This window comes from Oncorhynchus masou, chromosome 14 (assembly GCF_036934945.1).
Source record: "Oncorhynchus masou masou isolate Uvic2021 chromosome 14, UVic_Omas_1.1, whole genome shotgun sequence".
Lineage (NCBI taxonomy): Eukaryota > Metazoa > Chordata > Actinopteri > Salmoniformes > Salmonidae > Oncorhynchus > Oncorhynchus masou.
The window spans coordinates 24,010,844-24,027,647 of NC_088225.1; the positions used below are offsets into that span (position 1 = coordinate 24,010,844).

General features: G+C 45.6%; 1 pseudogene; it reads left to right on the plus strand.

The window, feature by feature from the left end:
* LOC135554580 (neuronal-specific septin-3-like) overlaps positions 1–16,804 on the plus strand; it is a 148,594-nt pseudogene that overhangs the window by 110,141 nt on the left and 21,649 nt on the right.

Below are 16,804 nucleotides of genomic sequence, written 5' to 3' on the forward strand. Positions count from 1 at the left end.
TTCAACAGGACAATAACCCAAAACACACCTCCAGGCTGTGTACGTGCTATTTGACCAAGAAGGGGAGTGATGGAGTGCTGCATCAGATGACCTGGCCTCCACAATCACCCGACCTCAACCCAATTGAGATGGTTTGGAATGGGTTGGACTGCGGAGTGAAGGAAAAGCAGCGAACAAGTGCTCAGCATATGTGGGAACTCCTTCAAGACTGTTGGAAAAGCATTCCAGATGAAGAATTGGTTCCTGGTTGAGAGTGCCCAGAGTGCGCAAAGCTGTCATCAAGGCAAAGGGTGGCTACTTTGAAGAATCTCAAATATATTTTGATTTGTTAAACACTTTTTTGGTTACTACATGATTCCATATGTGGTATTTCATAGTTTTGATATCTTCACTATTATTCTACAATGTAGAAAGTAGTCCAAATAAAGGAAAACCCTGTACTGTACTCTACTGTACTGTAGATAGCCTGGTGACCAGGTCTGTTTGTGCTTCAGCCAACTCCTCAGTCATCCTTTCTTCTACTGTATGCCATGACAACACACATGACAGAAGAGTTGGCTGAAGCATGAACATTCTGGTCACCAGATCTATCTGACCAACCACCCTCCTATATGCCAGTCAAGAACAGTAAGCACAGGGTAGAGCCAGGTATTGGAAGTTAGAATAGTGACATGTTGATCAGTATTATTCTGTGCCTGTTGCAGAGGAAACTACTAGAGGAGAGGGTGACTGGTGTCTGGACCAGGATGGGGAAGTGGTGTGGAGGCCAGTTGGAGCTAGTTCCCTATAGGCTAGGTGTGTCTCTCACTCTGCCCATTTCTATTGAAACATTTACTTTGACATCATACTCAATTCACAAGACTTTTCTTTTGAAAACGGACTGGTATCAAGTGTTCTGTGAACAAGATATACCTGCCTATTATCTTCCAACCAGAACCTAGTGTAGTCGTCTTTACAGTGAACTCTGGGATTTTCCTGAGTTTCTCTCTTCAGTGTTGTTGTTATCAGAGTTGTAACTAGCTGGAGGGAGGGGGGATGGAATCTTGATGGCTGTAAAATTCTTGGCAGCCTGCCCTTGTGGCTCCAGGAGAGGATCTGACTGTCCTCCTTGGCGTGTGTGTGTGTGTGTGTGTGTGTGTGTTTGTCAGTCATCCTTAATAGCACTGTTGATTCCAGAGTTGTGAGTAGGTCAGGTTTCAGCCCCAGTGATTTCTCTCTTTTCACTCTCATCATCAGCAGGACACACCATATTAAACAATATGCCTGGTGATCAGACACCACCCAGCATACATAGTTAACTTGAGTTAGACTCTGCAGGGGGGTCCTCCTGTAACTCAGGAAAATATACAGAATATTATTCTATGGATGTATATGAATCCTGCGGTGGTCAGACAAACATGTACTGTGTATCTAACCCTCAGTAGAGACTGTTTACTTCAATATGACTGTTGAGTAAGTGTGTGACTGAAGAAGGCTCTGGGTGGTGCTGAAACACGGTTGGTTCAGTACTTCAGAAGGCTCTGGGTGGTGCTGAAACACGGTTGGTTCAGTACTTCAGAAGGCTCTGGGTGGTGCTGAAACACGGTTGGTTCAGCTCTGGGTGGTGCTGAAACACGGTTGGTTCAGTACTTCAGAAGGCTCTGGGTGGTGCTGAAACACGGTTGGTTCAGTACTTCAGAAGGCTCTGGGTGGTACTGAAACACGGTTGGTTCAGTACTTCAGAAGGCTCTGGGTGGTGCTGAAACACGGTTGGTTCAGTACTTCAGAAGGCTCTGGGTGGTGCTGAAACACGGTTGGTTCAGTACTTCAGAAGGCTCTGGGTGGTGCTGAAACACGGTTGGTTCAGTACTGCAGAAGGCCCCGGGTGGTACTGAAACACGGTTGGTTCAGTACTTCAGAAGGCTCTGGGTGGTGCTGAAACACGGTTGGTTCAGTACTTCAGAAGGCCCCGGGTGGTACTGAAACACGGTTGGTTCAGTACTTCAGAAGGCTCTGGGTGGTGCTGAAACACGGTTGGTTCAGTACTTCAGAAGGCTCTGGGTGGTGCTGAAACACGGTTGGTTCAGTACTTCAGAAGGCTCTGGGTGGTGCTGAAACACGGTTGGTTCAGTAATAACAGGTAGTGATATGTGGAGGGGGGGGGGGTCTTTACATTTCCTTAGTTTATGGTCCGCTAGTCTACACCTCGTCAACTTTTACACTGTCTCCCCAGCTCCAACACACACACACACCACAGGTAGTTGTCCTGGGGTGCTCAGCTGTCTGTCAGTATTAGCAGGGCTTTGGCCCATGTTTGGTCCTAATGAATGGATATTTGTTCAGACTCGTGTGTGGTCCAGGTCTAGCTAGGTTATGTCTAGCTAGTAACTAACTCCTCACAGCTGTGTAGAAAACCATCCTTCTAACTCCTTCACTTGTTTCTGATGACACAGCAATATGGTTCTGCTATATGTTTAGTGTAGTATACTAACTGTATAAGTTGGTTACTTGAATGTGTAAGGTTTTTGTTATCTTGCTACTTTAAATTATTTTCTTTATTTCACAGTAGGAAGCTCATGTAATGTGTCCAGTATGTTTCAAAGATACATGATCACACGAGCGGAAATAAATGGTTTATCCACTTGTACTGACATGTATTTCTCTCTCCCTCTCCTCTCTCCTCAGAGGTCACTACCAGCTACAGCAGTACAGCCATGTCTGAGGTGGCTGTGCCCGAGATGATGATGCCACCCCCGGCGGTGCCCGCAGCGTGCCAGGTGGAGAAGACTGTGCCAGGTCCTGGCATGGGGGACTTCAGCTATGTGGGCATCGATGCCATCCTGGAACAGATGCGGAGGAAGGCCATGAAACAGGGCTTCGAGCTCAACATCATGGTAGTGGGTGAGTTAACATGGAGAGAGAGAACACACCCACACAAACAGATCAACATCATGGTAGTGGGTGAGTTAACATGAAGAGAGAGAACACACCCACACAAACAGATCAACATCATGGTAGTGGGTGAGTTAACATGAAGAGAGAGAACACAACCACACAAACAGATCAACATCATGGTAGTGGGTGAGTTAACATGGAGAGAGAGAACACACCCACACAAACAGATCAACATCATGGTAGTGGGTGAGTTAACATGGAGAGAACACACCCACACAAACAGATCAACATCATGGTAGTGGGTGAGTTAACATGGAGAGAGAGAACACAACCACACAAACAGATCAACATCATGGTAGTGGGTGAGTTAACATGAAGAGAGAGAACACACCCACACAAACAGATCAACATCATGGTAGTGGGTGAGTTAACATGGAGAGAGATCAACATCATGGTAGTGGGTGAGTTAACACACCCACACAAACAGATCAACATCATGGTAGTGGGTGAGTTAACATGGAGAGAGAGAACACACCCACACAAACAGATCAACATCATGGTAGTGGGTGAGTTAACATGGAGAGAGAGAACACACCCACACAAACAGATCAACATCATGGTAGTGGGTGAGTTAACATGGAGAGAGAGAACACACCCACACAAACAGATCAACATCATGGTAGTGGGTGAGTTAACATGGAGAGAGAGAACACACCCACACAAACAGATCAACATCATGGTAGTGGGTGAGTTAACATGGAGAGAGAGAACACACCCACACAAACAGATCAACATCATGGTAGTGGGTGAGTTAACATGGAGAGAGAGAACACACCCACACAAACAGATCAACATCATGGTAGTGGGTGAGTTAACATGGAGAGAACATGGAGAACACACCCACACAAACAGATCAACATCATGGTAGTGGGTGAGTTAACATGGAGAGAGAGAACACACCCACACAAACAGATCAACATCATGGTAGTGGGTGAGTTAACATGGAGAGAGAGAACACACCCACACAAACAGATCAACATCATGGTAGTGGGTGAGTTAACATGGAGAGAGAGAACACACCCACACAAACAGATCAACATCATGGTAGTGGGTGAGTTAACATGGAGAGAGAGAACACACCCACACAAACAGATCAACATCATGGTAGTGGGTGAGTTAACATGGAGAGAGAGAACACACCCACACAAACAGATCAACTTCAATCAATCACATTTATTTTATAAAGCCCTTTTACGTCAGCACAAATACCCAGCCTAAAACCCCAATGATCAACATGGTAGTGGGTGAGTTACATGAATACCACACCCACACAAACAGATCAACATCATGGTAGTGGGTGAGTTAACATGGAGAGAGAGAACACACCCACACAAACAGATCAACATCATGGTAGTGGGTGAGTTAACAGAGAGAGACACACACACACACAGATCAACATCATGGTAGTGGGTGAGTTAACACAGGAGAACACACCCACACAAACAGATCAACATCATGGTAGTGGGTGAGTTAACATGGAGAGAGAGAACACAACACAAACAGATCAACATCATGGTAGTGGGTGAGTTAACATGGAGAGAACACAACATCAACATGGTAGTGGGTGAGTTAACATGGAGAGAGAAACACAGATCCACACAAACAGGGTGAGTCAACATGGAGAGACATGGTAGTGGGTGAGTTAACATGGAGAGAGAGAACACACCACACAAACAGATCAACATCATGGTAGTGGGTGAGTTAACATGGAGAGAGAGAGATCAACACATGGTAGTGAGAGGCTGAGTTATGGTAGTGGGTGTTATCATGGACACAAACAGATCAACATCATGGTAGTGAGTTAACATGGTGAGTTAACATGGTAGAGAGGAGAGAACACACCCACACAAACAGATCAACATCATGGTAGTGGTGCTTACCAGGCTGTGTTCACAGTGAGTGGCTGAGTTTAAACATGGAGAGAGAGAACACACCCACACAAACAGATCAACATCATGGTAGTGGGTGAGTTAACATGGAGGAGAACCACAACCACACAAACAGATCAACTCATGGTAGTGGGTGAGTTAACATGAGAGAGAGAGAACACACCCACAAACAGAAACATCATCAAGAACATGGACAGAGAACACACCCACACAAACAGATCAACATCATGGTAGTGGGTGAGTTAACATGGAGAGAGAGAACACACCCACACAAACAGATCAACATCATGGTAGTGGGTGAGTTAACATGGAGAGAGAGAACACACCCACACAAACAGATCAAATTCAATCAATCACATTTATTTTATAAAGCCCTTTTTACGTCAGCTGTGCTTTACAAATACCCAGCCTAAAACCCCAACGAGCTGAGATCACTACTGTGTATCCAGCACTGAAGAAACACAGGCCTGAAGGTAGTGGGTGAGACAGGGACCAGGCTGTGTTTTACATGAGAGGCTGAGTTACTGTTATCCAGCCTGAAGAAACACAGGCCTGAAGGTGGTGGTGTGTGACAGGGACCAGGCTGTGTTTACGGTGAGAGGCTGAGTTACTGTTATCCAGCCTGAAGAAACACAGGCCAGAAGGTGGTGGTGTGTGATAGGGACCAGGCTGTGTTTACGGTGAGAGGCTGAGTTACTGTTATCCAGCCTGAAGAAACACAGGCCTGAAGGTGGTGGTGTGTGACAGGGACCAGGCTGTGTTTACGGTGAGAGGCTGAGTTACTGTTATCCAGCCTGAAGAAACACAGGCCTGAAGGTGGTGGTGTGTGATAGGGACCAGGCTGTGTTTACGGTGAGAGGCTGAGTTACTGTTATCCAGCCTGAAGAAACACAGGCCTGAAGGTGGTGGTGTGTGACAGGGACCAGGCTGTGTTTACGATGAGAGGCTGAGTTACTGTTATCCAGCCTGAAGAAACACAGGCCTGAAGGTGGTGGTGTGTGATAGGGACCAGGCTGTGTTTACGATGAGAGGCTGAGTTACTGTTATCCAGCCTGAAGAAACACAGGCCTGAAGGTGGTGGTGTGTGACAGGGACCAGGCTGTGTTTACGGTGAGAGGCTGAGTTACTGTTATCCAGCCTGAAGAAACACAGGCCAGAAGGTGGTGGTGTGTGACAGGGACCAGGCTGTGTTTACGGTGAGAGGCTGAGTTACTGTTATCCAGCCTGAAGAAACACAGGCCTGAAGGTGGTGGTGTGTGACAGGGACCAGGCTGTGTTTACGGTGAGAGGCTGAGTTACTGTTATCCAGCCTGAAGAAACACAGGCCTGAAGGTGGTGGTGTGTGACAGGGACCAGGCTGTGTTTACGGTGAGAGGCTGAGTTACTGTTATCCTCTCCTGGGTTATTCAAGGAGGATATATCTCTAATTTAACAAGAGGATCTCTCGAATTAAGAACGCTCTCATTTTCACTCTCACACATTTACCCCCCCCCCCAACACACACACACACACACACACACACACACACACACACACACACACACACACACACACACACACACACACACACACACACACACACAGCCTTTTGACACTCCCACCATACTGACACTCCCTCATCAGTGTGCGATGGCTCCTTTTTAAAACGGTATATTTTTACAACACACCCTCCTTCCTTCACCAGAGACCAGCCCCTATAAAACCCCTTTGCCATGCTGTCTCCACACCACGTCTCCGTTTGATGATGTCGCGCCTGTCAGTCTGCTCTGTGGGTTCTTTCCGTGGGTAAACCGGCTCACACTACAGCCTACAGGGGCACTTCAAGACTTCAAGGAAGGAGGATGCAGACTCATCCATGGAAAAGAAAATCCAAAACGACCACTTAGTCTCCTGCAGTGTTAATGTGCACTCAGGTGTAATTTGTCATTTAAGTCTGCCTGTGAGAACAGAGCTGTAGGGAAGGAGACAGAATACAGGACGTTAGGTTAATGTTTGAATTTCTCTGCGACAGACTACTCTGGTATATAATAAGTGTACTGAACAAAAATATAAATGCAACCATTTCTACGATTTTACTGAGTTACAGTTCATATTAGGAGATCAGTCAATTGAAATAAATTCATTAGGCCCTAATCTATGGATTTCACATGACTGGGAGGGGGCACAGCCATGGTTGGGCCTTGGGGGGCGTAGGCCCACTCACTTGGTAGCCAGGCCCACTCTCTGGGGAGCCAGCCCCAGCCAATCAGAATGAGTTTTTCTCCACAAAAGGGCTTTATTACTGACAAAAATACTCCTCAGCACCAATCCTGCAGGTGAAGAAGCCGGATGTGGAGGTTCTGGGCTGGCGTGGTTACTTGTGGTCGGTCTGTGGTTGTGAGACCGGTTGAACGTATTGCCAAATTCTCAAAAATGACATCAGTTGCAGCTTATGGTAGAGAAATGAACATTCAATTCTCTGGCAACAGCTCTGGTGAACATTCCTGCAGTCAGCATGCCAATTGCACGCTCGCCTCAACTTGAAACATCTGTGGCATTGTGTTGTGTGACAAAACTGCACATTTTATAGTGGCCTTTTGGTGTCCCCAGCACAAGGTGCACATGTGTAATGATCATGCTTTTTAATCAGCTTCTTGATATGCCACACCTTTCCAGTGGATGAATTATCTTGGTAAAGGAGAAATTCTCACAAACAGGGATGTAAACAAACTTGTGCACAAAATTTGAGAGAAATAAGCTTTTTTGTGCGAATGGAAAATGTTTGATTTAGGTTCAGTGTGTATTATACAGAGGATATATAGAAAGGAAAAGAAAAGTACACTACACTCCTCTCACATCATTCATGTCTCATAATAATCCTCCATACTGTATAGTGGTGTGTCCTATATAGAACTGTCTCATAATAATCCTCCATACTGTATAGTGGTGTGTCCTATATAGAACTGTCTCATAATATTCCTCCATACTGTATAGTGGTGTGTCCTAACTGTCTCATAATAATCCTCCATACTGTATAGTGGTGTGTCCTATATGGAACTGTCTCATAATAATCCTCCATACTGTATAGTGGTGTGTCCTATATGGAACTGTCTCATAATAATCCTCCATACTGTATAGTGGTGTGTCCTATATAGAACTGTCTCATAATAATCCTCCATACTGTATAGTGGTGTGTCCTATATAGAACTGTCTCATAATAATCCTCCATACTGTATAGTGGTGTGTCCTATATAGAACTGTCTCATAATAATCCTCCATACTGTATAGTGGTGTGTCCTATATAGAACTGTCTCATAATAATCCTCCATACTGTATAGTGGTGTGTCAGTTTAAAGGTCAGTATACAGTAGTTCCGCTGAGTGGGACACATCTACATGGCTGAAGAACTACTTTTCTGTACTGGAAGTGGGTGAGAGGGTTTGTGGGTGTGTGGGTGGGGTCATGAGGTTGTTGAGGGGTGAGTCAGTGCCCAGGGTTAGTGTCTGTTCTCTCTCTCTGTGATGTGGAGTCTGCCGACAAATCTACATTCCTCTCACATTCCCCTGTGGTCGGCCCTGGTGTCCTGGATACAGAGCTCGGCAACCTGCCACCCATTCAGCTCAGGGCTGACTGTAGGCTACGCCATCGTGTGTGTGAATATATAATGCTTGGGGTCATTGTCCATTTGGAAGACCCATTTGCGACCAAGCTTTAAATTCCTGACTTATGTCTTGAGATGTTGCTTCAATATATCCATGTAATTTTCCTGCCTCATGATGCCATCTATTTTGTGAAGTGCACCGGTCCCTCCTGCAGCAAAGCACCCCCACAACATGATGCTGCCACCCCCGTGCTTCCTCCCCCTTTTCCTCCAAACATAACAATTGTCATTATGGCCAAACAGTTCTATTTTTGTTTCATCAGACCAGAGGACATTTCTCCAAAAAGTACGTTCTTTGTCCCCATGTGCAGTTGCAAACCGTAGTCTGGCTTTTTTATGGTGGTTTTGGAGCAGTGGCTTCTTCCTTGCTGAGCGGCCTTTCAGGTTATGTTGATATAGAACTCATTTTACTGTGGATATAGATATTTTTGTACCTGTTTCCTCCAGCATCTTCACAAGGTGCTTTGCTGTTGTTCTTGGATTGATTTGCACTTTTCTAACCAAAGTACATTAATCTCTAGGAGACAGAATGCTTCTCCTTCCTGAGCGGTATGACGGCTGCGTGGTCCCATGGTGTTTATACTTGCGTACTATTGTTTGTACAGATGAACGTGGTACCTTCAGGCGTTTGGAAATTGCTCCCAAGGATGAACCAGACCTGTGGAGGTCTACAATTTATTTTCTGAGGTCTTGGCTGATTTTCCTTTTGATTTTCTCATGATGTCAAGCAAAGAGGCACTGAGTTTGAAGGTAGGCCTTGAAATACATCAATACACCTCCAATTGACTCAAATTATGTTCATTAGCCTATCAGATGCTTCTAAAGCCATGACATTTTCTGTAATTTTCCAAGCTGTTTAAAGGCACAGTCAACATTTACATTACATTTAAGTCATTTAGCAGACGCTCTTATCCAGAGCGACTTACAAATTGGTGAATTCACCTTCTGACATCCAGTGGAACAGCTACGTCAACTTAGTGCATGTAAACTTCTGACCCACTGGAATTGTGATACAGTGAATTATATGTAAAATAATCTGTCTGTAAACAATTGTTGGCAAAATGACTTGTCATGCACAAAGTAGATGTCCTAACCGACTTGCCAAAACTATAGTTTAACAAGAAATTTGTGGAGTGGTGTAGTTTTAGTGACTTGTTTTAACTTCCGACTCCAGCTCTCTGTGTGTGTGTGTGTGTGTGTGTGTGTGTGTGTGTGTGTGTGTGTGTGTGTGTGTGTGTGTGTGTGTGTGTGTGTTCTACCATTCAAAAGTTTAGAGTCACTTAGAAATGTCCTTGTTTTAGAAAAAAAGTAGCAAAAAAAAAATTCATCAGAAATACAGTGTAGACATTGTTAATGTTGTAAATTACTATTGTAGCTGGAAACGGCTGATTTGTAATGGAATATCTACATAGGCGTACAGAGGCCCATTATCAGCAACCATCACTCTTGTGATCCAATGGCACATTGTATTAGCTAATCCAAGTTTATCATTTTAATAGGCTAATTGATCATGAGAACCCTTTTGCAATTATGTTAGCACAGCTGAAAACTGTTGTCCTGATTAAAGAAGCAATAAAACTGGCCTTCTTTAGACTAGTTGAGTATCTGGAGCATCAGCATTTGTGGGTTTGATTACAGGCTCAAAATGGCCAGAAATAAAGACCTTTCTTCTGAAACTTGTCAGTCTATTCTTGTTCTGAGAAATTAAGGCTATTCCATGTGAGAAATTGCCAAGAAACTGAAGATCTCGTTCAACTCTGTGTACGACTCCCTTCACAGAACAGCGCAAACTGGCTCTAACCAGAATAAAAAGAGGAGTGGCCTCGGTGCATAACTGAGCAAGAGGACAAGTGCTTTAGAGTGTCTAGTTTGGGTAACAGACGCCTCACAAATCCTCAACTGGCAGCTTCATTAAATAGTACCTGCAAAACACCAGTCTCAACATCAACAGTGAAGAGGCGACTCCGGGATGCTGGCCTTCGCCCAAGCCTCTCCAGCTTCTCCTTTACCCAAATCCAGATAGCAGATGTTCTAAAAGAGCTGCAAAACCTGGACCCGTACAAATCAGCTGTGCTTGACAATCTGGACCCTCTATTTCTGAAACTATCTGCCGCCATTGTCGCAACCCCTATTACCAGCCAGTTCAACCTCTTTCATATCGTCTGAGATCCCCAAGGATTGGAAAGCTGCCCCAGTCATCCCCCTCTTCAAAGGGGGAGACACCCTGGACCCATACTGTTACAGACCTATATCCATCCTGCCCTGCCTATCTAAGGTCTTCGAAAGCCAAGTCAACAAACAGATCACTGACCATCTCGAATCCCACCGTACCTTCTCCGCTGTGCAATCTGGTTTCCGAGCCGGTCACGGGTGCACCTCAGCCACGCTCAAGGTACTAAACGATATCATAACCACCATCAATAAAAGACAGAACTGTGTAGCCGTCTTCATCGACCTGGCCAAGGCTTTCGACTCTGTCACCATATTCTTATCGGCAGACTCAACAGCCTTGGTTATTCTAATGACTGCCTTGCCTGGTTCACCAACTACTTTGCAGACAGAGTTCAGTGTGTCAAATCGGAGGGCATGTTGTCCGGTCCTCTGGCAGTCTCTATGGGGGTGCCACAGGGTTCAATTCTCGGGCCGACTCTTTTCTCTGTATATATCAATGATGTTGCTCTTGCTGGGGGCGATTCCCTGATCCACCTCTACGCAGACGACAGCATTCTGTATACTTCTGGCCCTTCCTTGGACGACTGTGCTAGCTAACCTCCAAACGAGCTCCAATGCCGTACAACACTCCTTCCGTGGCCTCCAACTGCTCTTAAATGCTAGTAAAAACCAAATGCATGCTTTTCAACCGTTCGCTGCCTGCACCCGCACGCCCAACTCGCATCACCACCCTGGATGGTGCCGACCTAGAATATGTGGACATCTATAATTAACTAGGTGTCTGGCTAGACTGTAAACTCCCCTTCCAGACTCATATCAAACATTTCCAATCTAAAATCAAATCTAGAGTCGGCAGTCTATTCCGCAACAAAGCCTCATTCACTCACGCCGCCAAACTTACCCTAATAAAACTGACTATCCTACCGATCCTCGACTTCGGCGACGTCATCTACAAAATAGCTTCCAATACTCTACTCAGCAAACTGGATGCAGTTTATCACAGTGCCATCCGTTTTGTCACTAAAGCACCTTATGCCACCCACCACTGCAACCTGTATGCTCTAGTCGGCTGGCCCTCGCTACATATTCGTCGCCAAACCCACTGGCTCCAGGTCATCTAAAAGTCCATGCTAGGTAAAGCTCCGCCTTATCTCAGTTCACTGGTCACGATGGCAACACCCACCCGTAGCACGCGCTCCCGCAGGTGTATCTCACTGATCATCCCTAAAGCCAACACCTCATTTGGCCGCCTTTCGTTCCAGTTCTCTGCTGCCTGTGACTGAAACGAATTGCAAAAATCGCTGAAGTTGGAGACTTATCTCCCTCACCAACTTCAAACATCTGCTATCTGAGCAGCTAACCGATCGCTGCAGCTGTACATTATCTATCGGTAAATAGCCCACCCAATGTACCTACCTCATCCCCATACTGTTTTTATTTATTTGCTTTTCTGCTCTTTTGCACACCAGTATCTCTACCTGTACATGACCATCTGATCATTTATCACTCCAGTGTTAATCTGCTAAATTGTAATTATTTGCCTACCTCCTCATGCCTTTTGCTCACAATGTATATAGACTCTCTTTTTTGTCTTCTTCTTTTTTCTACTGTGTTATTGCCTTGTTTATTGTTGTTGTTGTGTTGTCTGTTCACACTGCTTTGCTTTATCTTGGCCAGGTCACAGTTGTAAATGAGAACTTGTTCTCAACTAGCCTACCTGGTTAAATAAAGGTGAGAAAAAAAAATATAATAATAAAAAGAGTTGCAAAGAAAAAGCCATATCTCAGACTGGCCAATAAAATATTAAGATTGGCAAAAGAACACAGACACTGGACAGAGGAAGATTGGAAAAAGTTGTTATGAACAGACAAATCAAAGTTTGAGGTGTTCTGATCACAAAGAACATTCATGAGATGCAGAAAAAATGAAAAGATGCTAGATGGAGTGCTTGACGCCATCTGTCAAGCATGGTGGAGGCAATGAGATGGTCTGGGGGTGGTCTGGTGGTGCTAAAGTGGAAGATTTGTACAGAGTCTTGAAGGGATCTTGAAGAAGGAAGGCTAACACTCCATTTTGAAGGACACAATTATTATATCAATTAAAAATCATTATTTATAACCTTGTCAACGTCTTGACTATATTTCCTATTCATTTTGCAACTCATTTCATGTATGTTTTCATGGAAAACAAGGACATGTCTAAGTGACCCAAAACTTTTGAACTGTCGTGTGTGTGTGTGTGTGTGTGTGTGTGTGTGTGTGTGTGTGTGTGTGTGTGTGTGTGTGTGTGTGTGTGTGAATGGAAGCTGATTCTGCTGGGCATACCTCCACACTCCTTATGATAACCAGCCGTGACCCTCAGTCAAACACTACTAATCTAATGATACAAGAATCTAAGAGTAGAAGGGCTGATCTAGGATCAGGTCCTCCCTGTCTATAACAATCTGATTCATTATCTCAAATGCAGAATGTATCCTAGATCAGCACTCCTACTCTGAGATGGTTACTGTTTAATACACCTGTATTGTTGTATTGATACCCTGTCCTTCCTCTCCACAATCTGGCTGGTCTTTGGGTCCAGCCTTTCAGCCTGTGGGATCAACACTGTAGCATGTCTACAGCCCATCCCACTGAACCCTGACCTTGGCCCCGAAGCTCACAGGATTCCCCTCTTCAGGCTCAGCCACTCATACCAACCGTTCAGGGGAATTCTAGACCCCTAAAAAATGTGATACAGTGCCTCTGGTATGGGACTTCAACAGCATGAGCACAGGGTTGGTATTGGCCTGTATAGTGCACATCTCTACTTTAACAATCACATCGGTCCCCGAACGGGCAATTTGGCTTTTCATAACAGATTAATAATCAAAAATGTATTGTATGGCAATGGTTTTTGATTGGAGTGCAGTAAGTGGTTAATTTGTGTACTTGGTGGAAACACTGGAGAGGCTCTCTGGAAAGCTTTGATTCTTCAGGTCCGAAGCAAACACAGATGTGTTGTAAAGGGACGATGCTGTACTACTTCCCATAATGTTAGAGGTCAGAGGTCAAGACACTGAGGGGCCGGTCATTAATCAGTTGTTTGAAGCCTTAAATCCCAAATGAAGTTTCAACATATAAACCTCCATTATTTTGTGTGTGTGCGTGTGCGTGCGTGAACACTTACTAAGAACACCAGAGACCCTAAGCTCCAGTCTGTGTTGACTTAACCAGACAGTGAACTAAACTGTGTGTGTTACCTGTCCAGGGGTCATAAACACTACACTCTCCCTCGTTAACCCACAGTTGATCCCAGGGGCCAAAAGTGATGTTGGCGGTAGTCAGCTGCTACAGGCAATCTTTTGGGTCCATGCACAGTATGTTCTTCCCTAATTCTAGAATGTTCAGGGTTCTATCTAGTCCAGCTTTTCAATCTATCTCTCCCATGTCCTCTATCTTCTGACCCACACACACACACACACACCTCTCCAGTTGGTTCCTCTCCAGTGCTGATAGAGCAGAGCTCTTCTCCAGACTGCAGGGTTACATGTCTACCCAGCGCTACAGATGGCGGTCACATGTCCTGCCAACAGCTGTTCCAGTCTGTTTAATACTCTATTGCAGGGATCATCAACTAGATTCAGCCGCCAGACTTCTGTTTCTTGAACGGATGGTCATGGGGGCCGGAACATAATTATAAATCATTTGTAGACTGTAAATGGACAGCAAGAAGCCCAAAGTGATATAATATTAGACTAAAACAGAATAATTTCAACATCATTGCTTACATTTGTATACGATCACATACATCTCTCTATTATGCTTGGGAAGACTTTAGAACAGATTCCCCCCCAAAAACAATCACTTGGAGCTGGACAGAAGACTGTGTTTTGTCGTATGTCCAATAATTAAACACAGTTTACAGTTGGGGAACCCTGCTGTATTAGGAGAGATAAGAGAACAGGGGGAGGTGTGTGTTAGTTATAGACTTATGGTGCGTGTGTGACCCAAAGGTCTTTGTCAACAATGGCCAGTTTTATAGTGCAGTGATCTGACCCAGCGTCAGCTGCACAAACCACAGACGGATGAGTTTCACACTTATGGAAGACTGGGTTTCTCCAACCAACTGCTCTATGGCGGATAAGGCTCAGCTCAGTTCAAGGCTCAGTGTGGTTTAATTGACAGCAGAGCTCTTCCCCAGACTGCAGGTCTGAGCCCTGAAAGGACATTTATTTCCTTTCGGCCAACTTTAATGGATGGGAGAGAGAGGGGGGGAGGGGGAGTGGGAGTGAGAGTGGGAGTGAGAGTGGGAGGGAGAGTGGGAGGGAGAGTGGGAGGGAGAGTGGGAGTGGAAGGGAGGGAGGGAGAGGGAGTGGAAGGGAGGGAGGGAGAGTGGGAGTGGGAGGGAGGGAGAGGGAGTGGGAGGGAGGGAGAGTGGGATTGGGAGGGAGGGAGAGTGGGATTGGGAGAGTGGGATTGGGAGGGAGGGAGAGTGGGATTGGGAGGGAGAGAGTGGGAGTGGGAGGGAGGGAGGGAGAGTGTGAGTGGGAGGGAGCGAGAGTGTGGTGGGAGGGAGCGAGAGTGTGAGTGGGAGGGAGGGAGAGTGGGATTGGGAGAGGGGATTGGGAGGGAGGGAGAGTGGGATTGGGAGGGAGAGAGAGTGGGAGTGGGAGGGAGGCAGGGAGAGTGGGAGAGTGGGAGGGAGGGAGGGAGAGTGGGAGTGGGAGGGAGGGAGTGGGAGGGAGGGAGAGAGGTGGGAGTGGGAGGGAGGCAGGGAGAGTGGGAGGGAGGGAGGGAGAGTGGGAGGGAGAGTGGGAGTGGGGGAGAGTGGGAGTGGGAGTGGGAGGGAGGCAGGGAGAGTGGGAGGGAGGGAGGGAGAGTGGGATTGGGAGGGAGGGAGGGAGAGTGGGAGTGGGAGGGAGAGTGGGAGGGAGGGAGGGAGAGAATGGTGAAAAAGGTCTTACTGAAGACACCTGTAACTTTTCCTCCACTGCAGCCAAAACTCTGTTTGTCTCAGTGTGAAATAATGAGGCCCGTCAGTCATTACACCACTGGAATGAACCTGTTAGTGGGAAGAGTGACTGAAGAATGTTCTGGAGAAAGGTGAGAGGAAGTCCACCATTGTGAGAGTAGTCTATTCCCTACAGTCACACGAGATGAGAGGGTATTGGTTTAAATCGAGGCCTGGGCTACTGTTTTACCTTCATTGTAGAGTTTCTACGTTATTGTGTTTAGCTCAGTTGGTAGAGCATGGTGCTTGCAGCTCCAGGGTTGTGGGCTTGTTTCCCACGGGACCAGTACCAATCAAAAGTATGAAAATGTATGTACTCATTACTGTAAGTCACGCTGAATAAGATGGTCTGCTAGATGACTAAAATCTCAATTGTGGCTTTGTGTTTATTTGCATTACCAATGTGTTTGACATTCGTGTGTGTGTGTGTGTGTGTGTGTGTGTGTGTGTGTGTGTGTGTGTGTGTGTAGGGCAGAGCGGCCTAGGGAAGTCCACTCTGATGAACACTCTGTTCAAGTCCAAGGTGAGCCGTAAGTCAGTGCAGGCCACGTCCCAGGAGAAGATCCCCAAGACCATCCATATCAAGTCTGTCAGCCACGGTGAGAGGAGGAAAATATCACTCATACTGTTTATTTCACTCTCTTTTCTGCACCTCTAGCTACATCTTTCACTTTATCCATCTCACCCTCTACTCAGTCTACCCTGTGTTGTGACTACAGTCTGAGGCACATTTGGCCTCTGAGGTGCTTGTATTCAGTCTAATTGTGTCTGTCTCTGTTCAGACATTGAGGAGAAGGGGGTGAGGATGAAACTAACTGTTATCGACACGCCCGGCTTCGGGGATCAGATCAACAACGAGAACTGGTACAGTAACAGTACAATCCATAGCTGAAATGTTATATTTATAATGTGCTTATATTTCTATGTGCATAGAATATATCCTATCTATGTGTATATACAGTTGAAGTCAGAAGTTTACATACACCTTAGTCAAATGCATTTAAACTCAGTTTTTCACAATTCCTGACATTTAATCCAAGTAAAAATTCCCTGTTTAGGTCAGTAAGGATCACCACTTTATTTAAAGAATGTGAAATGTCAGAATAATACTAGAGGGAAGGATTTATTTAAGCTTTCATGTCTTTCATCACATTGCAGTGGGTCAGAAGTTTACATACAC